Here is a 12,801-nt window from a genome sequence, read left to right as displayed (position 1 = left end):
TGTCATTGATTGCATTGCACATTTCATGGTTGTGCTCTGTAAGTTAAAAACAGGTTACAGTTACAGAATTCCTTATAGCTCTGCAGTTTTATAAGCAACACGGTTTGAACGCAGCAGCTGATACAACTTTCGTAATAACCACGAGAGACTTGAGACTTGACTTGGACTCTAGCACAAAGACTTGACACTTGACTTGGACTTGGTCCAGTATCCAGTTGCAAAGAGTTGTACTGAAGCCCAGACTACTACGTTTGCTGATCAGATCCGGGGGAGATTAACTTTTAGAAGCCTTATGTTTAAATTTAACTATCTTTGTTTACCAGTGTATCTGTATCTTTGTCATCTGCACTTTTTGAACTCCAGTTCTGTTGGTTGACTATCAAACCTCAGAGCATAACAGCGACAGCTACCAGCAACACTTATTACAACATGTGATGTCTGTCCGACTTCAAACCTCAGAAACAACCATCCACCGAGGATCCAGAAGAGTTTAAGAGGTGAATTTCAGTTTCAGAGTCTTATGAAACTTCAGAATGTCTTCTTTGGAGTCGGTTGACACTATCTGCTCCACAACCTGACGGACTCCACTCTCCAAAGCATGATAGTAGAACAACACAACTTTTATTTCCTCCTCCAGTTTCTTCTGGTAGAACTCTCTGAGCTCTGCCTCTCTCTGATCCAGCATCTCCACCACCTGCTGGTAGGTGTAGTTGGAGTAAAACCCTCCTCCGTTGGCAGCCACCATCTGCTCCACCTTCTCCAGTAGATCCAGGACCTGTCCACGATCGTTGGTCTCATCATTGTTGAAGACATGATATCTGTTTCCTGCCTTCTTCAGGATCTCGCTCAAGGTCGCTCAAAGTCTGGTCCAGTTTGCTCATTCTGGGTGAAAAGAATGATGGTGTTCTTCCAGGCATCCTCCCCAAAGACCTCCTCCACCTGCCTGACAGCATTTTGTTCTTCATTGGTGAAGGGCCCCACCTTGATAGCCAGAAGGATGGCGTGGGGCCCCGGGGCCGACATGTTAATGCATTTAGCGATCTCTCTCTTCACTGTGTGGTCAGACTCTGAGGTGTCTAAGAGGCCGGGCGTGTCGACGACGGTCAGCTCTCTGCCGAAGACCAAACCTTTCTGCTTGCAGCACTGTCCGGTCACTGAGGAGAGAAAACACTGTTCAGGATGCAGCAACTGATCACACAGAGACATGAAGTCAGTGCAAGAAGCCTGAATCACATGATGACAACAACAGAGTTAAAAGTTTCAATCTGGTCTCCAATGGAATTATATTTATATTGAATGATTCTGCCTGACAAAATTTACTTCCAGTGCCACTGTTATCGATGTGACACAATGAACTCATATCCACCCCAAATTTATGTTTGATACAGTTTCCCTGTGTGTGTGTGTGTGTGTGTGTGTTTAACTGTGTTTAAGTTTGTTACCTGAGGACTGTCTGACTGCTGCACTGAAGGCATCTCGTCTCGTGTTTCCACTGGAGCTCTTTCCAGCTCCGGTCTTCCCAACAAGAACCAGCCTCAAGTCTGACACAGAACACAAAGCAAAGTGTTAAACATGGTTAATGTGCAGCTCCCCTGGTGAAGTTAAGAATTTAAAGTAGAGACAATACAGCCCAAGCTGGAATGTACATGTAAATATAATGCTCATAATGTAGGAGGTTCAAAATAAGGTACAATCACTGTAATCATTGGGGCGTCAGTCAGAATGCATGGTAGTAAGCTAGGAATCTTCAAAATTCCTCTAAACAAATTTAAATTTTTTCAAACTCAAAGTTTGCATTTGACAACAAATAATCAGTTGAGAAAAGACCACATCAGTGCACTATGTTGCCAAAAGATTTGGGTCCCCTGCCTTTCCGTGTACATGGAGGCCCAAGACATCCCATAAGGGCCGCAGACAGGACCAGAGAAGACGGCTGCTGTAGCACAGCTATGCAGTCATGCAGGTCCTGCGTGGGCACACCAAATCCTTAGAAAGCCATCAAAAGGTTTTTTTCACAAACTCCCCTTTATTTAACCATTCTTACAACACATACACTGTCCTTTAAAAATCATGTCAAAAGAATATCAAAAACTGTTAAATTCAATCTTTCCAACTTTAGACATATTAGACCATCACTCTCAAGCAATGCAGTCAGGATGTTTCTTCATTCAGTGATCTTTTCTCATATTGAATACTGTTTCACAGACTGGTCACTTACAAATGTCACAACACTCAAGCCAATAGTCGCTCTTCAAACGAGCCTTAAAAATCTTTGATAGAAAACCATTTTCTTTTCATCACTGCTGAATCTTGCAGAAACATGACTTGCTAAGCTTTGAAAATTTATCGAAGTTTAAATTTGCCTGTGCTGTATATAAGATCCTACATGGACTTGTTCGTAGAATTGAAAATAAGTGGTGTAACCAGGGCCTCCACGAGAGGTGATTGTATGGATCAATGATGACACGGCGGACGACAGCGCTGCTGAGATTTTTCAGTCACTTTGAAGTCTGGTAATATTTTAGTTTTCATGAGAGCACTGAGGGAAACTGACCTTATATTGAACGCAGTGAGTGAACTTTTAGCTTTGGTCAGACTTGCTAACAGCTTGTAAACTGAAGCTCTCTGTGTTACCTGCTCTTGTAAAAATGCTACACATTGTTCTGCTGCTGTGTGCATTGCGTATCTTCAGACTCTCTTCGTCCACTGCACATAACACGTTACACTGTTTAGTCAACTAACCAGCATCTCTTCTTCCTTTTAAATCCAGCAGCTGTCAAATTAGTTGTAAAAGTGTCCAAACAGGAGAAACATTGCACACTGCTTTGTATTTACAGTGGGTACGGAAAGTATTCAGACCCCTTTAAATTTTTCACTCTTTGTTTCATTGCAGCCATTTTCCAAAAAGTTCATTTTATTTCTCAGTAATGTACACTCAGCACCCCATCTTGACAGAAAAAACAGAAATGTAGAAATTTTTGCAAATTTATTAAAAAAGAAAAACTGAAATATCAGTGATAATGCTGATAACTGTGATCAGTTTCGTCACTATAATCATGATGTGATATTCATACCGTTTCATCTCTACAACTAAAACAGCTTCAACTCTTCTGGGAAGGCTCTAAGTGTCAGTTAGGAGTTGTGTCAAGTTAGGGCTCTCTTCTACCATTTTTCTACCATTTTTATCCAAAACTATTGAACGGGCAGTCTTCAAACAGGTCTCAGAATTCCTCTCACGGAATGACCTCCTAGATCGGTAGGTAGAAAGGTTTTAAGAGTGGCCACTCTACTGAAACGGCTCTTTTGTCCGTAACAGAAGCCCTAAGGTCAGCTAAAGCTGCAGCCCAATCCTCAGTTCTTATCCTATTTGACCTATCAGCTGCCTTTGACACAGTCAACCACAGGATCCTGCTATCTGCACTCTCAGCAATGGGCATCTCGCGTAAAGCACTCCTGTAGTTCGAATCCTATCTCTCGGGGCGTTCCTACAATGTTTTGTGGCAGGGACAATTATCCTCCTCCCACTGCCTCTCCACAGTGCTAGGGCCCCCTCTCTTCTCAATCTACCACCTCACTGGGGCCGATCATTCGCACAACTCTACCTATCCTTCCCGCCAGACAACCCCACCGTCTCGGCGTGGATCACAGACTGTCTCTAGGACATATCTGCATGGATGAAGGCTTGCCACCTTCAATTAAACCTCTCTTAGACTGAAATCTTGGTCATTCAACCAGGGTGGTGAGAAACTTGGGTGTCATGATTGATGACCAGCTGTCCTTTTCAGACCATGTTGCTGCTGTCCCTCGGTCGTGCCACTTTGCTCTATACAACATCAGAAAGATCAGGCCCTTCCTCACTCAATACGCCACCCAGCTTCTGGTACAGGCCATGGTTATCTCTCGCCTTGACTACTGCAATGCCCTCCTAGAGGGTCTTCCAGCTTGTGCGGTGAAACCCCTACAAATGGTTCAGAACGCAGCACATCTGGTTTTTAATCAGCCCAAAAGGACATTTGTCACTCCATTACTCAGTGACCTCCACTGGCTCCCCGTGGGCTCCAGAATCAGGTTCAAGTCACTAATGCTTGCATACAGAGTGACTACTGGGTCTGCATCCATCTACCTAAACTCCATAATACAAGTTTACGTTCCTTCTTGGCCACTACGCTCCTTCACCGAACGCCACCTGGCTGTGCCATCCCTTCACACAAAGCAATCCCAGTCTCGTCTGTTCACATCTGTGACACCACGATGGTGGAATGAGCTACCACATGCCATCAGCGCAGGGGCGTCCCTCTCTAATTTCAAGAAGCTCAAAGAAAACTCATCTCTTCCGAGAACACTTCCTCTTAAAACACCTCTAACTTGCACTTCCTGTGCTCTTCTTCCCCTACAATTACCTTGTATTGATTACACTTTTTCCCTATGTATTTACCCTATTGATGCGATATGTGCCATCAGCGCTTACTAGCATTTATTGCTGCTTTTATTAATGTGTATTGTCAGTTGTAGATCTTGTGCTGTATTTTATGCTCTGTTAATGATTGTATGTTGTTCCTCAAATGTATGTCGCTTTGGATAAAAGCGTCTGCCAAATGAGTAAATGTAAATGTCTATCAGGTTGGAGTCAGGACTCTGTGCAGGTCAGTCAAGTTCTCCACACCAAACTTACTCAACCAGGTCTTTCTGGATCTTGCTTTGTACACTGGTGCGCAGTCATGTTGGAACAGGATGGGGCCAAAATGTTTTGTTATGTTGAAGCATTAACAGTTCCTTTCACTGGACCTAAGGGTACAAGCCCTGAAAAACAACCCCATACCATAACCCCCCTCCTCCAAACTTTACATTTGACAGTGCAGTGAGGCAAGTACCATTCTCCCGGCAACCGCCAAATGTTGTTACTCCAGAGAACCCGTCTCCACTGCTCTATCGTCCAGCGTATTTTACACCGCTGCATCAGACACTTTCCATTGCACTTGGTGATGTAAGGCTTGCATGTAGCTGCTCGGCCGTGGAAACCCATTCCATGAAGCTCTCTATGCCCTGTTCTTGAGCTAATGTGCGCACTGTGCGCCTCAGCATGCGTTGACCCCCCTCTGTGATTTTATGTGGCCGACTACTTCATGGCTGAGTTTCTGACCGTGGAATATTTAGTAGTGAGGAAATTTCACGAATGGACTTATTGCACAGGTGGCAACATATCACGATACCATGCTTGAATTCACTGAGCTCCTGAGAGCGACCCATTTTCACAAATGTTTGTAGAAGCAGTCTGCAGCCTGGGTGCTTGACTTTATACACCTGTGGCCATGGAGGTAATTGGAACTGAATTCAATGATTTGGAGGGGTGTCCTAAAACCTTTACAGTGTATACAGTGTAGTTCAATCAGAACTGCCGCCCCATGTGAATGTCAAAAAGTGAGTGGAAGGGAGTAAATAAATTGTGAACATGTGAATTGTTGGGCTTCTGTAAATAACATCATAGAGTACGGTCTAGATCTGCTCTTTTATGAAAAGCGCTGTGAGATAACTGTTGCTGTGATTTGGCGCTATATAAATAAAATTGAATTGAAATTGAATTGAACTCAAACGGGTTAATGAGGAGGGATGAAAGGTGAAAACAAGAGCCAATCAGTGATGAGAAAAGAAAGGAAAGGGAGAGAGGTATAAAAAAGTGACACTGGTGGAATGAAGTGAATAAAAATAGAAATCAATTTGAGATTACTACAATGCTGCTTATACCAGAACTGTCAAACTGTCATGTCCTCAAATTAAATACGTAATTCAATCAATACATTTTGTACTGTGAGTCCCTTTTGATGTTCAACCTTTGTATACATATCACACTTAACAGTTTCTGTATACTAGAATTCCAAAAACTAGTGTTAATACCATATTGATCGAATATGAAACAATTACGTGGTCACTATCAGATATACAATATGATAACAATAAGTTGACAGGTCCAAAGTAAGAATGAATCTGAATGAAAGAGGAGAAGCGCCAGGTACAGAAGCTCTGTGCAACCCTGCGCAGGTTGTTGAGGATGACCATGTGATGAAAATAACAAGAAGTTCTCCAACGTACACAACAACAGGTCGTTTTAACCAACCTCCTAATATGACTCATATAAGCGTATCCTAAATTAGCGCCCCTACTGGTGGTCTTTGTCCACAACTCCCAAAACAGCGATCTTGATCTCCATTTCCAACTGGACTTATAGTACGTTTCGGAAATAAGGGTCCACTCCACCAGGAGGAACACAGGATCCACTGCACCAGGAGGAACCAAGGATCCACTGCACCAGAAGGAACCCAGGACCCACTGCATCAGGTGGAACACAGGGCCCACTGCACCAGGAGGTACGCATGACACACTGCACCAGGAGGAACCCTGGTCCCACTGCACCAGGAAGAACACAGGACCCACTGCATCAGGAGGAACCCAGGACCCACTGCACCAGGAGAAACCTAGGACCTACTGAACCAGGAGAAACCTAGGACCTACTGCACGAGGAGGAACCCAGGACCCGGCACACCAGGAGGAACCCAGGGCCCACTGCACCAGGAGGAACCCAGGACCCACTGCACCAGGAGGAACCAACAGCCCACTTAACCAGGAGGAATGCATGATCCACTGCAACAGGAGGAACCTAGGACCCACTGCACCAGGAGGAACCAAGGACCCACTCCACCAACCCAGGACTCACTGCACAAGGAGGAACCTAGGACCGACTGCACCAGGAGGAAGCCAGGACCCACTGTACCAGGAGAAACCTAGGATCTACTGCACAAGGAGAAACCCAGGACTCACTACACTCGCAGATTTGACAATAGCTCTCAGCATTTTATCCCAGGACCTAACAGCAGTCAGGGTACCATTGGGTAGCAAGTGGAGCTCTGTGCAACCCTCAAAGGATATGGTATGGCTGTATTTCCAACAGCCAGGAGCACTAACGAACCAAGCGGTATCATCACCTTGAAAACAAGCTTGGACTCGCTTTGTCAAAATCTGTGTTCTGATTCTTGTTTCTTTTCTTTTCGTCTCATTCTGTGTTCCTATTTTATTTCTTGTGTAGTCAGGCTTCTGTATCAGTTCTTTGTCTTGGTCCTTAGATGTGTTTACTATTTCTTCATGTTTGGTGTCACATTCCACCTGTCTGCTCTGTTTAGTTTAGTTCTCTGTGAGTTTTGTTTATTAGTCAGTTCATTATCTGTTATTTAGTCTTTGTTTTGGGTTTAAGTCCTGTCTGTTGTCTTGTGTCCAGTTTACTCAGTCTGTTTTTGCATTTTGGTCTGATCCTGTATGTCTTGGAGTTTGTCTGTGGTGTTCTGTTATCTTGTCTACTTTATCCAATCAGTTATTAGCTTGGTCCATGTTTTCTGTTTTGGGGTTTTGTTCCTTGTCTTGTGTTTCCTGTGTTTATCCTCATTTATTCCATTGTTTATTTGCATGTTCAGTTTTTTTCACTTAGTACCAGTTCTGTCTCGTATCTTGGTTTAGTCCTGCATTTTAGTTCTGTGTCTTAGTTAAGGTCTTTTTATTTACTCTTGGTTCTGTGTTTGCATTATTTTGGCTTTGTGTGCTCTGTGTTCTGTATAATCCTAGTTTTCAGTCTGTCTTTTCCATGTCCTCCTCTTTGTATGTTTTTGAGCGTATGTTCAGTGTTGGTGTCAAGTTACACTTTTTGTCAGGGTGCTGTCTGTTTCCCTGTCTCACCTGTGGATTCCTGTTGGTCCATTGTAGTTTGTCGTGCTCTGTCTCATATGATGTCCTCTGCCGGTTCGTTTCCCCCCGCTTGTTCTCGTCATGTGGATTTTGCCTTTTGGATAGTCTGTTTGGATTGTTTATTATTTTGGTTTGCTTGGACTCAGCCACTTTTAGTAAGTGTGCTCGCTTTTTGTTGTTAAATAAATCATTTGAACTGTACCTGCTCCGCTCTGTGTCCTGCATTTGGGTCCTCAACCTTTCAACTACACACCAAACTCTGACATCCTTACTGTCAGAACCATAGACTGTATATAAGAAGTGGACGTCATTGTGACGTCACTCGTTGGTTTGTGGACTTGTCTTGAGTTTGGCCAATAGGTGATTTTTTTTGCAACCAGCAGCACGGGATTTGACCATATTTGGACAAGACGGTGGAGCTAACGGCCGTGTGTGGAGCTAGCTAGCTTGCTTAACTTGGTGCATCTGTAATTCACATTAACTGTCCTGTTTGACAGGGCTAATAACTTTGTCTAGCGAACAACAGGCTTAAAACTAAATGTTGTCTCCAGAAAAATGAGCAGCCAACTCCTAATAAGCTTTTTCAGCGGCGCTGGTTAAATGTACACGGATACAGCGGATACAAGTCGCCCCTATCCTAATTGAAAGGTCGCCATGGTAGAGACTTGTCAATCAGCTTGTAGCCCCGCCCTAAAGCCTCCCCTGCTTCCTGGTCTCTGTTCCTCTAAATGGGACCATAATTTACTAAATGAACATCATGCTGTGTTGAAGAAGACTTGAAAGGAAAGTGTTTACTGAGGGAATAAATCAGCTGACAAGTAGAAACATTTTCTCAGAGACTTCTATACAGTCACACTTCTTTCTGCAGCCGCTGGAGTCGCCCCCTGCTGGCTGCTAGAGAGGACGCACGTTTAAGGTTCTGCCGCGTTCGCCTCAGATCTCTGATCAGAAGCTTCCTGCTTGGTCAGAACTGAAGAAGCCTTTTGGAAGTTTAGCTACCCAACCTTTTTTGGATAACTATGAACTAGATGACAAGTCAAATGTTGTTGAAGGCCAGAGCAATGTACAACATGTTCTGAACTTATGTTAGGCTTATTAGAGTTTTATCAGTTTACTGGTTGTGTATTCTAGTCCTTCCATATCTCAACTCCCTCACACCACACAGAATCATAAGTAACACAAATGCACTAGCATTTATTGCTGTTCACAGATATTAGTGAACAAACAGTATAAGTTGGGATGTTTGTGTAACAGAAATGTTTTTAATTTTTAAAACTCATTTAAAGTTTAAAGTTTCAGACCTGGAGGTTGATCCTTACTGTCTCTTCTTTTTCTCAGTGGTGCTGCAGAGAGAAAACAAATGAGCTCATTATTCAGACAGCATCATTTATGAAACACTGAAATGATAAATTATATAGCAACACACCTAAACCGAGTCATAAATTATGTGATAGCGTAAATCAATTAAATGAATGTATTGTGATGTTGTCTGATGCGCAAACAGGACTTCTGACTCAGACTCTGTAGTGAGCAACCTCATCAAATTCCCTCAGCCAGACACCAGACCGGAGGTAAGTGTTTGAGAAGGCCAAAGGCAGGAGCCAGTATTCCAGACTTAAAGCCTTTCTGAAGAAACAAACAGCCGTTTGATTGATTTTCCCTGAAAACATCATTTAAGATCTTTTGCAGCCAAAAAAAGATCCAGATTCTGGATCATAAACACAAACGGAGATTCTTTTTCTGTAAAAGAGCCTCAAATATGTTTAATCAGGAATCAGATTAATTAATACTCCATGCAGCAATTTATTCTAGATCAGTACCTGGGTCGTCCCGTCTGTGTGGCCCCCTCCAGCCAGCGACGTCACTACTCAGAGGGAGACCCCTTCCTGCAGATCGGTTATAAAGGAGGCGAAGCTCCGGGGCCCCCTTTCCTCTGGTGCACAAGCGTTGAATCTTTTATATTGATTTTTTTACTTTGCTTTTATGACCTTAACTGTAGCACTTTGAGATTTGCTTCAAATGTAAAGTGCAGTACAAATAAAATGTATTGCTTTTATTTATTATTATTATTATTAAGTGCATATTTTTCCCACCAAACAGCTTCAGCAAAAGGAACGTGAGAGTCCCTGAGTTAGATTCAGAGTCTGCCTCCTTTTCTTCCTGCAGTCAGGATGCATTAATATTAATGAGCTTCACTGAGCGTTTGGAGGCAGCTGTGGGCGTTTGGAGGGCCGGACATGGCGCTCCCTCACAGGGGCCACATTTCAAGTTGATTGTGATTTATAAAGAGAACTTGCTTGCTTGAACTAGCTTTTGATCCAGTGGACCATGCAGTCCTTCTCGCACGCCTTGAGCATTTTTTAGGCATTCAAGGCTCCGCACTTAAATGGTTTAGCTCCTGTTTGACAAATAGCAGTTTCTCTGTCACAGTGGGTGACTTCGCCTCATCATCAGTTCCTCTCTATTGCAGGGCGCCCCAGGGTTCAATTCTTGGCCCCATCCTGTTCTCTTTATATACGTTGTCGTTAGGGGCTATAATAGACAAGCACAACCTGTCATTTCATTGTTATGCAGATGACCTGCAAATCTATCTGCCTATGAAGCCTAATGACAGTGTTGCACTAAACTGCCTGCTTAATGGCATTAATGAACTTCCTTAATCTGAATGAAGGTAAAACTGAGTGTATTATCTTCAGTACTAAATGCATGTGAAACAATCCAGCTTTAAGTCTGGGAGCTTTGACTTCATGCGCCAAGCAAACTGTCAAAAATCTGGGTGTGACATTCGACTGTAGCGTGAAATTTGACAAGCAGATTAGCAATGTTGTCAGAACGAGCTTCTTCCAACTTTGTCTCCTGGCTAAAGTTAAGGTTGCAACGCTCTTTATGTTGGTCTAAGTCAAACATCCATCTCGCGTCTTCAACTTGTGCAAAATGTTGCTGCTCGCTTTTTAACAATACATCTAGTAGTGCACACATCACTCCCGCTCTGTTTATACTGCACTGGCTCCCAGTGCGTTTTAGAATCGATTTCAAGATTTTATTGTTTTTTCAAAGCCTTAAATGGCCTAACCCGGAGTATTTGTCCGAGCTTTTAACTTTGGGTGGGCAAAACCGGCTGTTGCGGTCTTTGGATCAACGGGCTTTAGAAGTCCGGAGGTCGAGGTACAAACAGTGGGGCGATCGGGCCTTCGCTGGCCCTAAACTCTGGAACAAGCTCCCCCCTGACATTCGCACAATAATGGATGTTGTTCATCTTAAATCAAAACTTATTTATTTAGAAAGGCTTTTAATGCAGCAAGGTGGTGCGGTGGTTAGCACTGTCGCCTCACAGCAAGAAGGTTGTGGGTTCAAACCCCGGTTTGAATAAACCTGTGTGGAGTTTGCATGTTCTCCCTGTGTCTGCGTGGGTTCTCTCCGGGTGCTCCGGCTTCCTCCCACCATCCAAAGACATGCAGGCTAGGTTGATTGGTTACCCTAAATTGTCCTTAGGTGTGAGTGGTTGTTTGTCTATGTGTGGCCCTGCGATGGACTGGCGACCTGTCCAGGGTGTATCCCGCCTTTCGCCCGATGTCCGCTCCAGCAACCCTGTCCGCAGGATAAGCAGTTGACGATGGATGGATGGCTTTTAATGCGCAGCAGTGGTTTAACAACTTCCCTCTTCTTCTGATGATTTTAGGTAACCTTATCTGGCTTACTGTTTTCTAGGCTTCATGTTTTTTCTTGTCTTTTATTGAATGCTGTGTTGTTTATTCTTGGTTGATGTAAAGCACTTTGGACACCTGTTGGTTGCTGTAAATGCTATATAAATAAATGTTGATTGATTGCTTACAGATGTGCGTATGCACGGTTTTATAAGTCTGAATATATTTTGCTGTACGCCATTTTTGGCTTTTGGGTGCAAATACACTTTTAGTGAGGATTCTACGCACAGTTTTATAAATGAGAGCCCTGGTACTGAGACTCCCTGGCTCTGTGTTTACCATTCTAACAAGATAAGTGGATTGACTAGTTTCCCTTTCCGGTGCTTACTGGTAGCACATTTTTACTGCTCTCAGCTCAACCCAGTTAAATGTGTTAGATTCTTCATTACAGCAGCTAATTATCAGCTATTCATGTTTAGTTTTTCCTCTGCCTCAGATCCTTATTCCTACTTAAGTACAGAACTTGAGTAAATGTACTGAGTTTCTGTCCACGGTAAAGTGGCTGCAACAGGCAGAGAAAAAAAATTGAATCTAGAACCCAGCAAAAGGCTTCCTGTCAGATCTACATCTACAGAAGTACAGCCAGTACCAGGCTTCAAAGCTTCTTTCTCTGCAGGACGATCTCTCTGCTTCTCCCACAGCAAACAGGAAGTAGAAGCCCTTACCACCATCACAATGAAGCACTTCGAGCGACTGGTAAAGAAATAAATCATTGGCTGCGTTTCCTGCGGCGACTGTCTCCCACCACCCATTCTCATCACCTTCTACAGAGCACTTGGCTCAGTGTGTGGATGTGTGTAGTGTAGAAGCACTTGACTATAAAGGCACTATACAAATACGGAGCAATCTGGTCATCTCGGGCATCCCAGAGCAGGCGGTCGAAGTCCTAGAGGAAACCCATAAACAGCTGGCTCTGCCGGCTGACACCATGAAGAACATCGTCGCGAAGTTTGTACACTACACAAGCAGAAGGAACTGGTTAAAAGCAGCACCAACTTCAGCGTGAACGACCACGTTCCTCGAGAGATCCTGGACTGACACACGGTTCCTACACATGAGTAAAAATAATGCAGACATGTCTGAACGAAAACACAGATACCAAATTAAATGTGTTTTCTCCTTCACCGTTTGTTGTAAAGTCTTGCTCTCCGACGGGTAACTCTCGTTTAAAAAATAGAATAAAATATAGGAAATGTGGGGGCGCTAGAGCCGTGAACCAAGATGGCAGCTTAAAGTGAATGCTCCGTGTAGCCTGCATCAAGATTCCAAAAAACCCAGCCTTTGAAGCGTAAACTGAATCGGAAGATGTCAAAATCTGTTGCTCTCAAGGATTGTGATATTTTCACACGAAAACGCGGTTCCAGGTAGC

The 12,801-nt window shown here is 43.6% G+C and overlaps 1 pseudogene; it reads right to left on the bottom strand.

Annotated features, from left to right (window-relative positions):
• Window positions 1-490: 490 nt before the first annotated feature.
• Window positions 491-12,103, bottom strand: LOC119895456 (annotated as a pseudogene).
• Window positions 12,104-12,801: the final 698 nt, after the last annotated feature.

The sequence above is a fragment of the Micropterus salmoides genome, unplaced genomic scaffold (genome assembly GCF_014851395.1).
Source record: "Micropterus salmoides isolate LMB-PRFRI ecotype aquatic unplaced genomic scaffold, ASM1485139v1 Ms_hic_scaffold_9, whole genome shotgun sequence".
In the NCBI taxonomy this organism is placed as follows: Eukaryota; Metazoa; Chordata; class Actinopteri; order Centrarchiformes; family Centrarchidae; genus Micropterus; species Micropterus salmoides.
The sequence above is the reverse complement of the archived record's forward strand: the minus strand, read 5'-3'. Positions and strand labels throughout refer to the sequence as shown.